Genomic DNA, 16,945 nt, shown 5'->3' with positions numbered 1-16,945 from the left:
AGGCCCCTTCCATCTCCCTGTACCTGGGGTTGGACATGTCGGGAGCTAAGAGAGTGACCTCAGGGCATCCGGTGAGCTCACTCTGCTGCGCTGGTCTGGATGTGGAGAAGTGCTGTCAGAGCTCCGAGGGAAGGGCTTTGCACCCTGGCTTTCTCAGAGGCCAGTGGTGGGAACAGGTCCTTCCCTGGAGACTAGAAGGAGTTAGTGAACTTTGAGAAGTCTCCAGAGGCCTGGGCAGCAAGGGCCACTGAAGCGTTGAAGGGAAGGGAGAGAATGATTGATGAGGGAAACCTAAATGAGAGAACTTGCTGGCTTGACCTCAGCACCAACTGAGGGGCGTGGGAGAACATTCTGCAAATATTTCAGAGGCATCGGTGCCAGAGGACTCAGTGGCTGAACCTGGATGCAAGGGAAGGGAGGGAGCGTGGGCTAAGTCTGTCAAGGAAATCTTTCCCAGAGCTGTCAGGAGGCAGGCCTCCTCCTCAGGGACCCCGTCTGTGTGGGCATCTCCCCATGGCACAGGGTTTAAGGGCTTGCAGTTTCCAGGATACAGACCACAGGGGCCAGGGAAATAGGCCCAGATCACTTTTCCTGTAGAGAAACTGGGCAGAAAGCATAAAGCAAGACAGGAGGTGGGGATTCCCTGGTGGTGCAGTGGTTAAGAATCCGCCTGCCAATGCAGGGGACACAGGTTCGAGCCCTGGTCTGAGAAGATCCCACATGCCGCGGAGCAAATAAGCCCGTGCGCCACAACTACTGAGCCTGCGCTCTAGAGCCCGCGAACCACAGCTACTGAGCCCATGTGCCACAACTACTGAAAGCCCGCGCTCCTAGAGCCCGTGCTCCACAATAAGAAAAGCCACCACGGTGAGAAGCCCGCGCACCGCAACAAAGAGTAGCCCCTGCTCGCCACAACTAGAGAAAGCCCGTGCCCAGCAACGAAGACCCAACGCAGCCATTAAAAAAAAAAAAAAAAAGACAGGAAGTGAGAACAAGGTGGATGGGAGAGCCTATCTTTCTCTCTCTGTCCTCTTCTAATCTGTTTTCTGGGGATCCATGTTATCTGTGTCAGTCATGGCCTCTTCCTTCTTCCCCTGGGCCCCTCCCTGTACCATCTTCCTAACCTAAGCCTCCCCAGCCTTCACAGGCAAGTTCAATCTCCACCTTCTTCAGGAAGCCCATCCCAACCTCAAATACTGTCATTATGCACCCTCCACCCTTGAAGAGCCACAATACTAAAGGTTCTGGGCTTCCCTGGTGGCGCAGGGGATAAGAATCCGCCTGCCAACGCAGGGGACACGGGTTCAAGCCCTGGTCCGGGAAGATCCCATGTGCCGCGGAGCAGCTAAGCCCGTGCGCCACAACTACTGAAGCCCGCGCGCCTAGAGCCTATGTTCCGCAACAAGAGAAGCCACCGCAATGAGAAGCCCGTGCACCTCAACGAAGAGTAGCCCCACTCGCCACAACTAGAGAAAGCCCGCGCACAACAACGAAGACCCAACACAGCCAAAAATAAATAAAAATTTTTTTTTAAAATTAAAAAAAGAAAAAAAAAGGTTCTGAGATGTCCTCTGGTAAAGAAATAGTTTGGAATTTGTTTATCCTAGTAATTCTTCAATCTGTTTGATCACAAAATTCTGTTTTTAGGCAACTATATTACATGCTGGCTTAGAGGCTTCCTCCTGGTGAGGAAGTCATGTACATATGACTGGCTCCCTTAATCACATCCTAAGAGTTTCAGTGGCAAAGACCACACGTGCTGCTTCCTTTGCAACTCACATAGCACGTATATCAGATCCTAGTGCCCACAACATTTGGGCTTAATTAAAAAGAAAGAGGAACATCAGAAACCAAATGACAAAACAAATGACAAAACTGGGGAAAATTTGTAATATACTTAGAAAGGAATGATATCTTGAACAGAGAGAAATTTTTGACAATAAGAAAAGCAGTGAATGCTGCAATAGAAATGGGAAAGAAATCATGAACATTCAAATCACAGAAGAAGAAGTACACAAAACTTATATACATTCAGATAAGTATTTAACCTCACAGTAATAAAAAATATGAAATAAAAAAATGAAGTGCCATCTTATCAATTAAGCTGGCAAAAAAGAGTTGGGTAGTGAGGATATAGGGAAATAAGCACTCTTTCACACTACTGGCTTTTTAAAAAAACAGTAATTTTTTTTTTCAAGGATGTGCTAAAAAATAGTAATTTTCCCATCACAAACCATTTATCAAAAATGTGTTATTTCTGGCTGTGTAATATTCCATAATATGGAGTGTAAAAATTCATTTAGCTGCCATTTTGACTGGGCACTTAGGTTATTTCCAAGGTTTGTCTGATCTTAGATTATTTCCTTAGCATCAGATTTTAATAATGTGCTAGTTATATACTGCTATGTACCAAATCACCCCAAAACTAACAAAATATTAAATAGTTCAAAACAACAATTATAATGAAATCTGGTTTCTGTGGGTTAAGAGTTTGAACAGGGTACAGTGGGGTAGCTTGTCTCTGTTCCATGATTTCTGGAACCTCATCTGGAAGCCTGGAGGCCTGGGTCTGGAGTCACTCCCATGTCTGGCATTGATGCTTCAATGGGGCTGTCAGCTGGGCCCCCTCCATGTAGCTTCCTCTTGTGGCCTGGGCTTCCTCACAACGTGGCGGTTGGGATCCAAGGGCAAATAAGAAGGGTATGGTATTAGTTTCCCCTTGCTGCTGTAACAAATTACCACAGACTTAGTGGCTCAAACCAACACAAATTTATTCTCCTATTGTTCTGGCAGTCAGAAATCTGGAATGACTCTTACCTGTCTAAGGTCAAGGTGTTGACAGGGAGGTGCTTCTTTTGGAGGCTCCAGGAGAGAATTCATTTCCTGGTCTTTTCCGGCATCTCAAGCTGCGTTTCTTGCATTCTCTCTGGCTTGCGGCCCCTTCCTTCACCTTCAGAGCCGGCCGCAGAGCACTTCGCTTCAGTGTCACATTGCCTTCTTCATCTTGGTCAAACCTCCCTCTGTCTCCCTCATGTAAAGACAGTAGTGATTGCATTCAGGGCCCACCCAGGTAATCCAGGGAAACCTCTCATCTCAAGATCTTTGACTTAATCACATCCACGACATCTTGTTTGCCTTATAAGGTAGAATTCACAGAATGGTGGTTGCCAGAGGCTGGGGTGGGGGGGAAACAGGGAGAGGTTGGTCAAAGGGTACAAACTTTCAGTTACGAGATGAATAAGTGATGGAGATCTAATGTACAGCATGGTGACTATAGCTACGAATACTGTGCTGTACACTTGAAATTTTCTAAGAGAATAAACCTTAAGTATTCTCACAAAGAAACAAAGGGTGATTATGTGAGGTGATGGATATGTTAATGAATCTGATTTTGCTGATCATTGCACAATGAATGTGTATATCAAATCATCACATTGTAGGGCTTCCCTGGTGGCGCAGTGGTTGCGCGTCCGCCTGCCAATGCAGGGGAACCGGGTTCGCGCCCGTGTCTGGGAGGATCCCACATGCCGCGGAGCAGCTGGGCCCGTGAGCCATGGCCGCTGAGCCTGCGCGTCCGGAGCCTGTGCTCCGCAACGGGAGAGGCCACAACAGAGGGAGGCCTGCATGCCACAAAAAAAAAAAAAAAAAAAAAAATATCATCACATTGTACACTTTAAATATATTACAATTTTATTTGTCAGTTCTACCTCAAAAAAGCTGAACAAAAAGGTAACATTCACAGGTTCGATGGACTAGGATCTGCACAGCTCCGTGGGCGCATTTTCAGCCTACTGCAGTGACTGAGGGTTTTCTTTCTCTTTTAGCTGGGTTTACGGGAAGCCGTACAGTGGCATGGTGGGAGCTGAGGGTGGAGCTGGGGCGCTGGGGCAGCTGTGGTGGGCGGCGTGGAATCTGGGTTACTTGCACACGCAGCTTACTCGTGCCCTCTGGTCGGTCCTGCTCAAGCTCAGTCCCTGAAGTGCCCTTTCTGGTTTAGGGGAATTGTCACTGGGAGCATGAGTGTTGTGACTTGGTAGGTCTGACGGAGCACAGCTTATAATGTGCAGCGCTGAGTGTGTGGTCACTTGGTGTCCTGTGGTCAAGCATCCTGTCTCTCCCAGGGCCCAGTCATATGCTAATGACTGTGCTTGAATGATTTATAAATCCCTGCTGGAGACAGCGTAGACTTACTTCAGAATCCCGAAGGACTGCATGGTGACTTTCCCACCGAGCTCACTGTAATATCTATTATGCTGCATCTTTTCCCAACGCTGCCAACAGCAACACCACAAGGTCTGCCAGATCAAATGGCCCAAGTGTCAAGGCTGTTAGCACCATGGCCTGGACCTGCTGCGGAGAACTTTCCTGCTCTGGACCCCGCACAAGGCTGGCAGCCTCCCATGTCATCCAGTATAAGGAGAAGGACAACATTTCTAGGTGTGGAATGTGTTGTGTTAAGAACCCAAGGAAGGGACTTCCCTGGTGGCACAGTGGTTGAGAATCCGCCTGCCCATGCAGGGGACACGGGTTTGAGCCCTGGTCCGGGAAGATCCCACATGCCGCGGAGCAGCTAAGCCCGTGCTCCACTACTACCGAGCCTGCGCTCTAGAGCCCGTGAGCCACAACTGCTGAGCCCATGTGCCACAACTACTGAAGCCTGCGTGCCTAGAGCCCGTGCTCTGCAACAAGAGAGGCCACCACGATGAGGAGCCCGCGCACCTCAATGAAGAGTAGCCCCCACTCGCTGCAACTAGAGAAAGCCCGTGCGCAGCAACGAAGACCCAACACAAAAAAATAATAAATTAATAAAATCTTTAAAAAAAAAAAAAAAAAAAAAAGGAAACCTACCAGGCACTGAGCATCCTTCTTTGTGGTGGGGATGCAAAATGCAGCAATGCATCTTTTACTGTGGAAGGATATCCTGGATGCTTCTTACTCTTGTACCCTAAACACTTCATTGAAGTGACTGATCCGTGGATCCTCGTAGGTTTTATAAACCACCCCTGGAGCACATGTGTCTTCCCCGTGCCTCTTGCCTTGTCTTCCCAGCAAGCATGAGGTTGCTGATGTAATGGGTCAGTGTGATACCCTGTGGGCTGTCTAGGCAGTCAGAATCTCTTTGGATTATATTGTGACAGAGGGTGGGCGAGTTCACACAGCCCTGTGGAGAATCTGTAAAGGAATATTGTTTTCTGCCGCACACAAGTGCAAACTGTTCCTGATTCTCTTTTTTATTATTTATTTATTTATTTATCTATTTTTTGGCTGCATTGGGTCTTCGTTGCTGCGCGCGGGTTTTCTCTAGTTGCGGCGAGCGGGGGCTACTCTTCGTTGCGGTGCGCGGGCTTCTCATTGCGGTGACTTCTTGTTGCGGAGCACGGGCTCTAGGTGCATGGGCTTCAGTAGTTGTGGCACACAGGCTCGGTAGTTGTGGCTCGCGGGCTCTAGAGCGCAGGCTTCAGAGGCTGTGGCGCATGGGCTTAGTTGTTCCGTGGCATGTGGGATCTTTCCGGACCAGGGCTCAAACCCATGTCCCCTGCACTGGCAGGCGGATTCTTAACCACTGCACCACCAGGGATGTCCCTGATTCTCTTTTTAAAATTGGAATGGAAAAGAATGCATTTGCAAAAGCAGTGGTCACATACCCTGAGAGGTCTTGTTAATCTGCTCCAGCAATAACGTCACATTGGACACAGCAGCTGAAATGGCTCCTACACATTTAGGCCTGTGGTGGTTTATAGACACTCTCCGTAGCTTGTTGGTTTCTGCAGGTACCAGACTCATGAATTAAATGAAATATTATAGGGATCAAAGACCCAGCATCTTGTAGGTCATTAATGCTGACACTCATCCTGCCGTCCCCCCAGGGACATGATACTTTGGCTGCGATTCAAAGGTTCCCAATGAGCTTTTCCAACTCTGATAGCTCCTATCCCGTGAGCCAGGGATCCAGCGTGAGGGTTACTCCATCGGCCAAGTATCCCAGCTCCAGTGATATCCCCGGGGACTGTGCGCAGCAAGTCTGTGGACACAGGGCCTCTGTGAGCTGTACCTCAGCCAGGCCTGCACTTGTGACCTGGCTCCAGAGGCCTCATTCTAACAGGGGAGCCATTATGATGCTTTGGGTCTCTGGCTATTGATGTCAACTAGGACCCTCTGTTCAACAGTCCTGGAGAATTCTGGTTCTTTCCTTTCTCTTATATACGATCACCTGAGCAAATGGCAGTAAGACCCTTTGGGGAACCACAGGGTATGTATTTGCCATGGAGTTGCAGGGTCCTTCCTCCTGGGAATGTAGTCATCTCTCCGGTCAGTGGTTCCAGGCAGCTGTGGAGCGAGTGATCCTGCAGAGGATTGTGTTTCTTATTTGAGGTGCCCGTCTGCCTTCAGCCTCTTGCTCCTCCAGTGGTGACTTTTTGGGATTATAGATATTCGGCAGCACCCTTGTTGCCTCTGTTTCTTGGGAGCTTTGTCATTCCTGTGGATATTAAGAAGTCCAGCGTTGTGACTGCCTTTCCCAACATCAAATGTAACTGGAAATCCTATATTTGCTAAATCCAGCAATTCCGGCCCCTCTAATCTTCTTAGTGATCGGTGGCCTGGGGAAGAATGGTCTTTGGGTTCTATAGGAACGGACATGATGCCTTAGCAGGGCTTCTGCCTCATCGTGTGTATTGTCCACCCCAGCACGCCCGCTCCCCCAGCCTCTTCTTGCCTTGCTGTTCTGTCTGCCAGAGCAGCTGGTGCATTTCCGTTTGCTGAGTGGCCATTGCCTTTCCCCGGTCTTAGGAGCCATCCCAGCAGCTGTTTGCCTCATTCCCTGTGGTCCTTTCTAGGGTGTAAAATCCATTAATCAGAGAGAGTGCCCTGAAGTCAGTTAGTGTTTGCTTACCTGGTCTTACATCCTGGCCACTTTGTTTATGTTTTGGTCCATCCCAGTGTACTGATACGCACATACCAATAATCCAATATTCTTTCTTTTTTCCTTTTAAAAAAATTGGGGTATAGTTGATTTACAGTATTATACAGTATTATCTTCAGATGCACAACATAGCGATTAAAATTTTTGTAGCTACATCCTGGCTACTTCGATCTAGTGCCTTCAAGCTCAAGCCCAGGAGTGATCCCGTGGGGCCTGCCGGCACAGGCAGGCGGATTCTTCCAGTTCCTCCAGTGGATAGTTTCTTTCCTTCCCTCTTGGACACAGCGTATGTAACATGTCTGTTAGAGTCACAGAGCTGAACTTAACTCTAGTTATTGTCCCAGCACCCAGTAGAGAGGAGGGGCTCGGCTTCTAAGGGGCACCTATTGCGTCGTTGTGGGGAGGAGGGCCCTGGAGCACCGTACATCGCTGAAGTGCTAGCTGTCTGTAGGGAAGGCTGGGCCATCGCTGCAAGGCCCGAGGCTCTGGAGGGACAGGAAGTCTGCAGGGTCAACATCTTCCATCAGGACATCCCTGTTTTTGCAGGGTCCCACGTTTTGCCCACCAGGGATCTCCCTTTTGCAGAAGAGACCCACTGGCTGAGTATTGAAATGCTTCTGGAGCTCCGTGTTTCTGGAGCTCTGTGACTCTAACAGACACTGAGCCTGTCACTTAGCTGTGTCTGTTTGTCCACTGCAGGGGACAAGGTCCTCACTGGGGGCTCCCTTGATGGCCCCCTAGCTCACACACATAGCCATTAAATGTTAGTGGCCCTGGTGTCCTTCCCTTTGCAGGGCAACGTTGTAACGTAGCAGTAATTAGCCAACTCTGCTATCTTTGTAGGCATTATCCTGCCCATATTTTTAAAATGCCACAGCATTCCTCTCTACTGGGACGTTCCCTAGGGAACCACTGGTGAAATCTTTAGCCATCATCTTGTGCTAGACACCATCTGTGCCTCATCTACCAAAAAGGATGGTGGTGGCGGGGTCCAGTGCCCAATCCTTATCTTCTTCTTCTTGGACCACTCCTGGGGCTACTTGTGTGAGCAGTGTCTTCAGAGAAGCAGATGCCAGTAAGGATGAGAAAAAATGGGGAGGGGGCTGGGGGAGCTGGGGGAGGCTGGGGGAGCAGTCAGCCTGTAGTATCGGTCTGTCCCTGGGTGAAGGTGGAGGAAAGAGGGGTTCAGAGGCTGGTAGCTGGCGCCGTCAGCCAGTTAGTCTCCTACCACTGGGGCCATGAGAGGGGGCGTTTCCATGGTTCCCACGGGGACCATGTCCTTATGATCTCTAGACTCCCGGTCAGAGGCTGAATTAGCACCACCTTCATTATTGTAGAGGTTCTAACAGAGGCTGTTATACCCTTGCCTTGGTCTTTATCCTGAGCTCCCCATGCTATATTGGCCGCTTCCTATATTTGGTCTGTGCTGTGATTTAATCTGTTATAGGCTATATTTTAATTTGAGAAATTTTACTGGGTAGAGAGACTGGAGATAAGTTGTTTTATTTATATTCCTTCTAAAATCTGAGTGCAAAATGATCAGTTATTTCAAAGTTTTTCTCTTTTTATAATATCACGTAGAGCTAAAGAAGTCAACGCATGTTTTCAACATGCTGCCCAAGTTCACACGTTCATTATATATATTTTCAATCTCCAAGTTACTGCTGGATGTAATTTTACCAAATATTTCACCACCGTATAACACACGTTGCCATTTTCTTAGCCTCCACCTGCTGTCCAGTTTCAAAGCCCAGTGCCATATATTTTAGCTTTTTGTTGTAGCAGAATCCCATTTCTGTGCCAGTAAATATCAATTTCTAGTCATTAAATTATTGTTCAGTAATAGTCCATAACAAACAATCAACAACATCGTATACAACAATGAGGCTTGATTGAGCTCATGCCTCTCTGAGTTAGCAGACACAGGCTGGAGGGCAGCTCTACTCCATGGGTCTCTCATCCTTGTGGGACCAGCAGGCCAGCTTGGAAGGTTCTTTCCAAGGTGACGGCAGAAGCACAGGAGGACAAGTTCAATTGTATCAGTGCTTCTTTCCTCCTTGGTTACTTTGCACTTGCAAACCTCCCATTGGTCAAAAGCCCAGGGGCAAGGATGCATCCTCTGCTCCTGGAGATGAAGAGAGGAGAGAATGTTTCTGAACAATGAGCTCTTTGACCGCAGGTATTTACGCTATCTTTGTTGCAAACCATGTTTCCATTTTATTGTTTGGAGGTCAATTTTGCTTTCAAAGATCTTTGAAGTCAAAGAAATTAAAGTTTTCCTGGAACCAGAAGGCTAATTTTTGTAAACACTTGTGGGGCTACTTTCAAGTCTCTATGAATAGTTTAAGATTGAAGATAAAGAGGTGGTCTGAGAAGAATGGGTTCCTTGTTGGAATTCCACCCATGTTCCCTTTGTATCTTAGGACTCCAGGGGAAGCCCTCAAAAACTCTAGAACTCTCCCCAGCCACTGACCCCAGGAACGGATAGACAAGAGCTTTCCTTCTGGTACGCGATGACTTTCTTCTTTTTTTTTTTTTTCCAGTTATCATTTATTGACCAGTGACTGTGTCACATGCTGTGTTAAATGCTACAAATGTGGTATCTCACAGGATCATCGTAGTGCTATGAGGTTGGCATTCTTATTACCCTTATTATAATCTCTTCCGGATGTGTAAGTGATATGCCTTAAATCTCACAGCAAAGTAAAAGGGATTTGAACTTGAAAGTTTCTGCTCTGACTCCAAAGTCAGTGCTTCTAACCTTTTCAATCAACACTAACCTTTTTATTTGAATCCTGCTCCTGTCTCCTCTTCCATCAAAACAGAGGCATCTCTACTGCCCAAGAGGCTCTTAAGATCCCAATGAAACCAACAGAAACTGCTGACTCAGAAGAATTTAACTGTAGACCGCTGTCCGAGGTGTAAATGGTGTTGGGAGGTTAGCCTTGCATTGAGTGTCGCCATGAGAAAGTACAGCTTGCTGAAGGTTGGTTGCCAAGTACCACTCTGTGCCCTGGTCTGTGTTGAGGAAACAGCAGTGGCTGTGCAGAGGAAGTCAGCCCCTCCCTGCCAGATGCTCCTTTTCCTCTCTTCCTAACAGTAAATGCTGCTTCAGGAGGCTCTGCATTGTAGGGCGGGGGCAGGGGGTCAAGGGAGGAGGGGTGGTGAAGGATTTATTGTCCAGTGAACAAAAGGCCAAGGGACTCCCGTTTGGAAGTTTCGTTTGGGGTCTCAGGCCATCGATACAGAGCAACTCAAGCAGAAACCGCCCGACCACCCTGTTCTGGCAATTTGCTCTAAGCTGTCTTCCTCTTTCCTCCATAATCCCTGCCCACTCGGCTGCGCGCTGCCCAGCTCAGCATCTCTGGCTGGCCTTTGTCTCGGGAGTAAACTTTCTAGCTCCATCTCCGAGGGAGTTGTCTTCATTTCAGGGTTGGAAGCTCCTCACCTTCAAATTGCACAGTCAGTTTCTCGAGAAGAATGAGATAATGGACCTGAAAGTGCTGTAACAGGAAAAAGGAGAAGAATGAAGAAAAAACCAAAGCGTCGCCCCCCTCAAGCCCCATGTCCAGTGTGCATTTAATAGAAAGAGAGAGAGCTGGATTGGCCAGAAAAAGTACAGGTGTTTGGGGGCAAGGGGGCAGGGAGGAAAATTTCTAACTTAGAAGTGGCCCTTCCTGTAGGGACAGATTAACTGGGGACCATGGGAATCTGAGCTTAAGATCCCTGAGAGTTGACAGCAGCTCATGATAGCAAACCCAGGGCCTCACAGCTTCCTGATGTGGAAACTCAGGTACAGAAACATCTCAAAGATTTAGAAGTTTACCTAGATCAACCCTCTCCTGCTCCCCACTTCTCTCTCCAGCTCATGCTTGGTTCTCTTTGACAGCTCAGCTTGTCTTCTGCCCTCTGGTTGGAAACATCCAATCATGCTAAACTCCCTCTGTTCTGAGACAGAGCTTTCTCTCCTTGGGCAGGTCTATTTTCTCTCCTTGGGCAGGTGATGGTGTTTTACCATCACCACCCTTCCTGATCCACTATGCTCTGGAATTGGAGTTAAAGCATTGTGAGCAGGGTTTGGAGGTAAAGGATGTGTTGAGGGTCTGGGAAATAAGGAAGAGAGGATTTACAGCATTTCCCTGTGCAGAGAGAGTAAGAGGCAGACGAGGCTGGAGAGGTACTGAGAGGAGGTGCTCACAGGCTGCAGTCAGCTGGATGTGCTCTGAGCCCCGACTGAGGCACGAGACCCAGGCATCCCAATTGCCCTCTTAGTAAACGGCAACCCCCCCAGCAAGAGGCTGAATTTCCCCACGTGAGGGTTTACAAGGTCTTGCCTTGGCTCTGGAACACAGTAATTCGCAAAGCTCAGGAAGTCAGAAAATAATGGAGTAGCAGGGAGACAAAGAGTGGGGCAGTGTGAGAAAGGGAAAGAGGGAGAAATCCACAAAGACAGGAAGTGACACTGAGGGCCGGAGCATAACAAAAGGAGGGGCAGTGCGTGTGGACAGGCAGGGAGAAAAGCGTGAAGAGTTAGAGGGCAGAGGACAGGGGAAGAGAAACTGAGTGACTGCAAGGCTGCCCAGGACAGCAGCGTCTGTGACGCACCCTCGGGGCTTCTGGGCAACCTGACTCCTCCAGGACCAGATCTCCAGGCTGGGGAACGCAGCGGGCAGGGCAGACGGAGGCGGGGGCTGCGTCTGGAGGGCTGTGGACGCTTCTGATCTGTCTGACGTGGTCCCTGAGCACCCCAGGAAAATGGGCGCTGGCTGGGGAAGGGGGGTCTGGGCAGAACTGCTGAGCGCTGTCGCCACCTGGCCTCCTGCTGCTGTCAGAGAGGCTGACGGGAGTAAAAGGTGGGCCCTCACCCCCGCAGCTGGAGCCTCTCAGCGGCCATCCAGACAGCCCTGAAGCCAGGCAGCGGGCGGTCTCACCAGGGACCTGGGAGGGGAGGGGAGGGGCGCAGGTGCACACGTGCAGGTGGCTCCAGCGCTTGCCACATCTGGATCCACTTATGAGATGAGGGGAGAGACATTCCGGTTTCACCGCCCCCCCTTCTTAGGGGTTGGGAAAATAGACTGGGGTGGGCTAGAGGTTACGGACCAGGGTGGCTGCGAATTGGGCCTGGTGTGGGCTTTGTGTTTTCATTTTCGTCAGTGAAACGTGTTTGCAAAAAACCTTTTCTAAACTCTGAAGAGCTGTTTGTTATTACCCTGTCCTCACCACAAGCCCTGGGGAACGTGGTCCCCACTTTAAAGAAGAGGAGACAAGGGCAGGGGTGGGCCACAGGGTCATGCAGGAAGACTCCACATCCAGGGCTCTGTCCATCTTGGTGTATTAGCAGTGGCTCTCCTGAAGGCCTGGGATGGTGTTAGTTCTGGACACTGCTAGCTGGGGGACTGGGCAGGACGTGGCTTTCACTCTCCTTAGGTGCCCAACCTAAAAGTTGAGAGTTATGTTTCGTTCGGCGGACAGTCCGAGGACCTCAAGCCCGAGAGGCAGCATCTCAGATAATGCTGAGATACTGTTCCGAAGAGGCGAGGGGGGAGTCAGGATATATATTAGAAGTTTTTGCAACAAAAGACCAGGTAGTGGGAACATCAAAAGATTACTGTTAATCAAAGCAAACCAGACATCTCAAGTTAATGAAATTAGCACTTTTCTAGGTATGGGACGATGCAAAGTCTGGGCTCGCTGACATCATTCCTTTGACGTGCACCTCGGCTGTCTGGGGCCAGAATCCTGCGTTTTCACATCCTGAGTCACTTCAGGTGCACTGTCGTCAGGGGTGGCTGCAGCAGCTGACTGCTAGATGGTGGGCATCCTGTCCCATACTGAGTTTCCTCAGGGCTCACCTGGGGAGGCTGTAATGTGATGGCTTGATGGCTGCAACATCCTTTGTTTGCTGATATGGCAGCAGTATTTTAGTTCACAGAGGTCTGCCTGCATTACCTGTGAAGCTGCGTGGAGTAAAGAGAAAAAAACATTCACTCTCTTTGTTTCCCACCCCCAGGGTAAGGCCACCAGCTGCTAAGCATACGTCTAGCATGTGACTCTTGCCAGGGCTCACATACCTAGGAAGGTACACTCTGGGCCCAGTAAAAAATCAGAGATGGTCTGCCTCTCACAAGAAACCCTGGGCTAGAGGAGAAACAACTGGATACCAATAGCACGTTGCAGGGTGCAGTGGAGGGAACCTTGAGGTCTTCCAGTAATCCCAGACCCTCCCCTGCCCAACACGGCCAGCCTCGGTTAGAACCCAAGGAACTTGGGTGGGTAGGATCCAAATTTAACCCTGCAAGTTTTTATTTTGTGCAAGCGTGTAAAGTTCGCTGCAGGAGGTTGAAACTGAGCAAACTAGTACTGTTTCACCGTCGAGTCGATGGGCCAAGACCAGCACTCGTGGACCCGCAGTAACAGGAGTGCACATGCACAGAGAGGAAGGAGCAGACACGGGGCCGTGTGAGATCAGAGGAGGGAGGCGGTCCCTCTGGAGAGTGAAAAATCAGGGAGAGCTTCTCAGGAGAGGTGGCAAGCAGGGTGCCATTTCAGATCTACATGGAGCTTCACAGTTTGTAAGACTTTTGCATGCATTACTTTGATATACAATGTTACGGTAACAAATGTTGGTGAAGTGGAGAAACAAGCAATAGCCTGCTACTGAGAGCATAAATGGAGCATAAGTGCGTGTAATGTACTGGGAAGCAACCTGACACCATCAGATTTCAAAATTCTAGGAATTTATGCTGCAGACACACTGACACATACGGGCAGATGGGCGTGAACAAGAGACCCACTCTCACAATGTTCGTAGTAGCCAAAGACTGAAAACAACCCAAGTGTTCGTCCCTAGAGATCAGACTGTGAATTACAGGACATCCAAGTCATGGAACCCCGTGCCGCCATCAGAAAGAATAAGGTAGCTCCGTATGTGTTGTCATGAAAACAATCTCTAAAATGTAATTTTAAGTAAGACATAAAGCAAGGCAAAGAGTGGAATGTACAATATATTCTCATTTGTGTAACAATTGGGCACGTGTTTATGGAGGAACAGGAAATTTCCAGAAGAACACACAAAAAACTGTTAACAGTGGTTATTTCTGGGGAAGTAGGGTGAGGGTCTGGAGTGGGAGATGAACTGTGAAAACATTCTCAGTGATTGTGAAATGGATCGTATAGTTAGAAGGGTACATTGAACGTATGTGCTGTCTGAAAAGTCATTCCAAAACAGAGCAGACTGGATGCATTTTGTGTAATAAATTCTTGTACTCAGAATTTAATAGCATTTGCATATAGTAATATGTCACTTTTCCGGTTTAAAACAGTCTCTGTGAGGCAGGCAAAAGTATCTTTTCCCATCCCAGGTTCTCAGGACTGGCAGGGGCTGGGTGCTTGGTGGGAAGGCCTGGCAGTCTGCGGGGGCGGCCGGGGAGAGGCAATGCTGATGGCAGGGTGGAAGCTGGAGGAGGTGGGGCAGGAGCCCTGAGCCAGGTGCTGAGCTGGGGTTGCCAGGCCAGGTCTGGAGTTTGCTAGCTTCCGAGGACTGATCCAGGGTTTTGGGGGAGTGACACCGTGCAAGACTTACAAGGAGGAACTAAAATCAAGTTGACATGTACACACTGCTGTATATGAAATAGGTAACCAACAGGACCTACTGCAGAGCACAGGGAACTCTGCTCAGTACTCTGTACTGACCTATATGGGAAAAGAACTTGAAAAAGAAGAGATACATGTATGTGTACACCTGAGTCACTTTGCTGTACAGCTGACACTAACACAACATTGTTCATCAACTCTACTCCGATATAAAATAAAAATTAAAAAAAAAATCAAACGCTCCGACTGTCAGCAGGTCCATCGGCCAAGCAGAGTAGCCCAGTTGAGGTCACGGGGAGGGGCTGGTTTTCCCGGCTGGACTCCAAGAGCAGCGAGGGCGGCACCTGCTGACCCTGCGGGAGGCGTCCTGTCCCCGTTTTACAGCCGAGGAGACTGAGTCCCACGGAGAGCAGGTACCTTGCTCGGGGCCACACGTCTGGTACTTGGCAGGGTGTGGGGATCGGACTCCACGTTGCCTGGTGACGAAGCCCGTGCAGCCCTCTCTGCGTCCCGTTTTACTCTCCCTTTGTCTGACGCCCGCGAGTGGTCTGGTGGACTTGCCTGCCTCTTACTCTGGGAGCTGGTGACGCTGGCCCCGCCTCCGAGACGGGATGCCGAGGTGGATACACGTGACTCTGGAGGCCCCCGGGCCCTCTGGTCCCTTCACCTGCCCTCCGTCAGTCATGGGGCCTCCTCCGTGCGTGAGGAAACTGCAGGGCAGGGGAGCAGCGTCTGAGAGTGAGTGGAAGCTTCCCGGAGCACGGCCTGTGGCGCGTGTGGGCTTGGGAGTCAGAGCCCTGGGCCTCCCTTTGTTCCTCTCGAGCCTCGTGGGCCTCAGAGTGGCGTTGCGCGTGCCCCAGCTTTGCTGGGTGTCTGCACGCAGCTTCTGAGGAACGGAGGGCGCTGATGGCGGTGCTCCCCTCCCGCCTCCATGGATCACACCAGTTTTATTTTTCAGTCTGGCACATCCCGCTGATGAGCGCCATTTCCTGATGTCTGACACAGACTCCAGAGCAAGATTTGGCTAGAATCCTAAAAAAAAAAAAAAAAAAAAAAGAGAGAGAGGAGGAAAGAAAGAAAGAAAAAGAAAGAGGGAGAGAGAGAGAAAGAAAGAAAGAGAAAGAAAGGAAAGAAAGAAAGAGAGAGAAAAGAAAGAAGGAAGGAAGGACGGAAAGAAAGAAGGAAAGAGAGAAACAGTAGATGCTGGAGGGTGGCCTGGGTTCTGGACCGTGACCCCTGGATTTGTACAAAGACACGAGGGATGCCAGCCGTCCTCCGGAGTCTGCAGAACTGGTGAGGAGCGTGGCCATTTTCACAGTCTCGATTCGGCTGTGTGCTGGCTGGGATGGTGGTCGGGTTTGGTCACAGGGCCTTATTTGTTTTGGTGGAGCCACAGGCTGTGATACAGGCCTGCAGGGCCGCCTTCCTTCTCTGGGAGTTCTGTGGGAAGCACCAACATAATAATCCTGATTTATATCTCTAGCCAACCCCCAAGCACAGCTCCAGTCCCTGACAGAAGTAATTCTCCCTTGAACAGAAACGGGTGGGAAAAGTGCCAGTTTGTGCCTGTGCTGTGCATTCTTCTCCTTGATAGGACGGGGCTCCAGGAATATTTCACCTTCATAATCTTGGCCACAGTTGGGGGTTTGCGAAGCTGTCTAAATCCAGTTTATCAGCAGGAATAAATGCCCTCAGACTTAAAAAGTGGGAAGCTGAACTTGGCTCCGTTGGGCTGATGATTTATGGAGAAGCAGAGAGCTGGGAATGGAGGAGGTGATGGGGGGCTGGGGGAGACAAGGTCTGTGGGGCTCCACTCACAGCCTATAGAAGCAGCGGCGTGTCCTGTAACGAGAGATCGGGTTCCAAGATATATTTCCTCCCGTGAAGGATACGGCGTCTGGCACCCGTGACGTGGTGGGGACAGAGGAACTCCGTAGGGACACAGCTGCCTTTGGGGTGCTTGGGAGGTGTGGGATGAGCCCGAATTGGGCCCAGGGCTGGGTCTGCGAGAGCTGTGGCCTTGAGGTTGTGCGTCCTGTCCCTGTGGGACCCGCTGCACTTGGCTTCCCTTGTCCTCATCCTCCTGCAGCTCCTGAAACTCCATTCTGTCCATAAATCATCTCAGACTGATGTCCCTATGGAGTGTCCTCTCCCTCCACAAGGACCACTCCAGGACTTCATGTGGCCCAGTCAAATCAATGGTTTTCCTCCTGTACATTTCGCCATGTGTTCTGTCTCTGTGACATCTTTGAGGTGACCCCCAACTTCGTGCAGGTAGACTCTCAAAGAATAAGCAGTGTGCCTGACACGATGGGATCTGGGGTCAGGCTACCTGGGCTGGCATCTCAGCTATGCTACTTAATAGATGTGTAATTTGGGTGAGTTTTCCCCATGCCTCGCTTTTCTCATCTGTAATATGCGGACAGTAAT

The 16,945-nt window shown here is 49.7% G+C and overlaps 1 long non-coding RNA gene across 15 annotated transcripts in view; it reads left to right on the top strand.

The window, feature by feature from the left end:
• Nucleotides 1–15,141: 15,141 nt before the first annotated feature.
• LOC114488004 (uncharacterized) overlaps nt 15,142–16,945 on the top strand; it is a 255,079-nt gene continuing 253,275 nt past the window's right edge. For 13 of the 15 annotated variants that reach the window (XR_008619640.1, XR_008619645.1, XR_008619643.1 and 10 more), the window contains exon 1: nt 15,142–15,808. This is a non-coding gene — a long non-coding RNA (uncharacterized lncRNA). The remainder of the gene's footprint in view (nt 15,809–16,945) is intronic. The other 2 variants (XR_008619642.1, XR_003683674.2) reach the window with 2 other exon arrangements.

The sequence above is a fragment of the Physeter macrocephalus genome, chromosome 16 (assembly GCF_002837175.3).
Source record: "Physeter macrocephalus isolate SW-GA chromosome 16, ASM283717v5, whole genome shotgun sequence".
NCBI classification, from domain to species: Eukaryota; Metazoa; Chordata; class Mammalia; order Artiodactyla; family Physeteridae; genus Physeter; species Physeter macrocephalus.
This window is presented reverse-complemented; position numbering and strand designations above follow the sequence as displayed.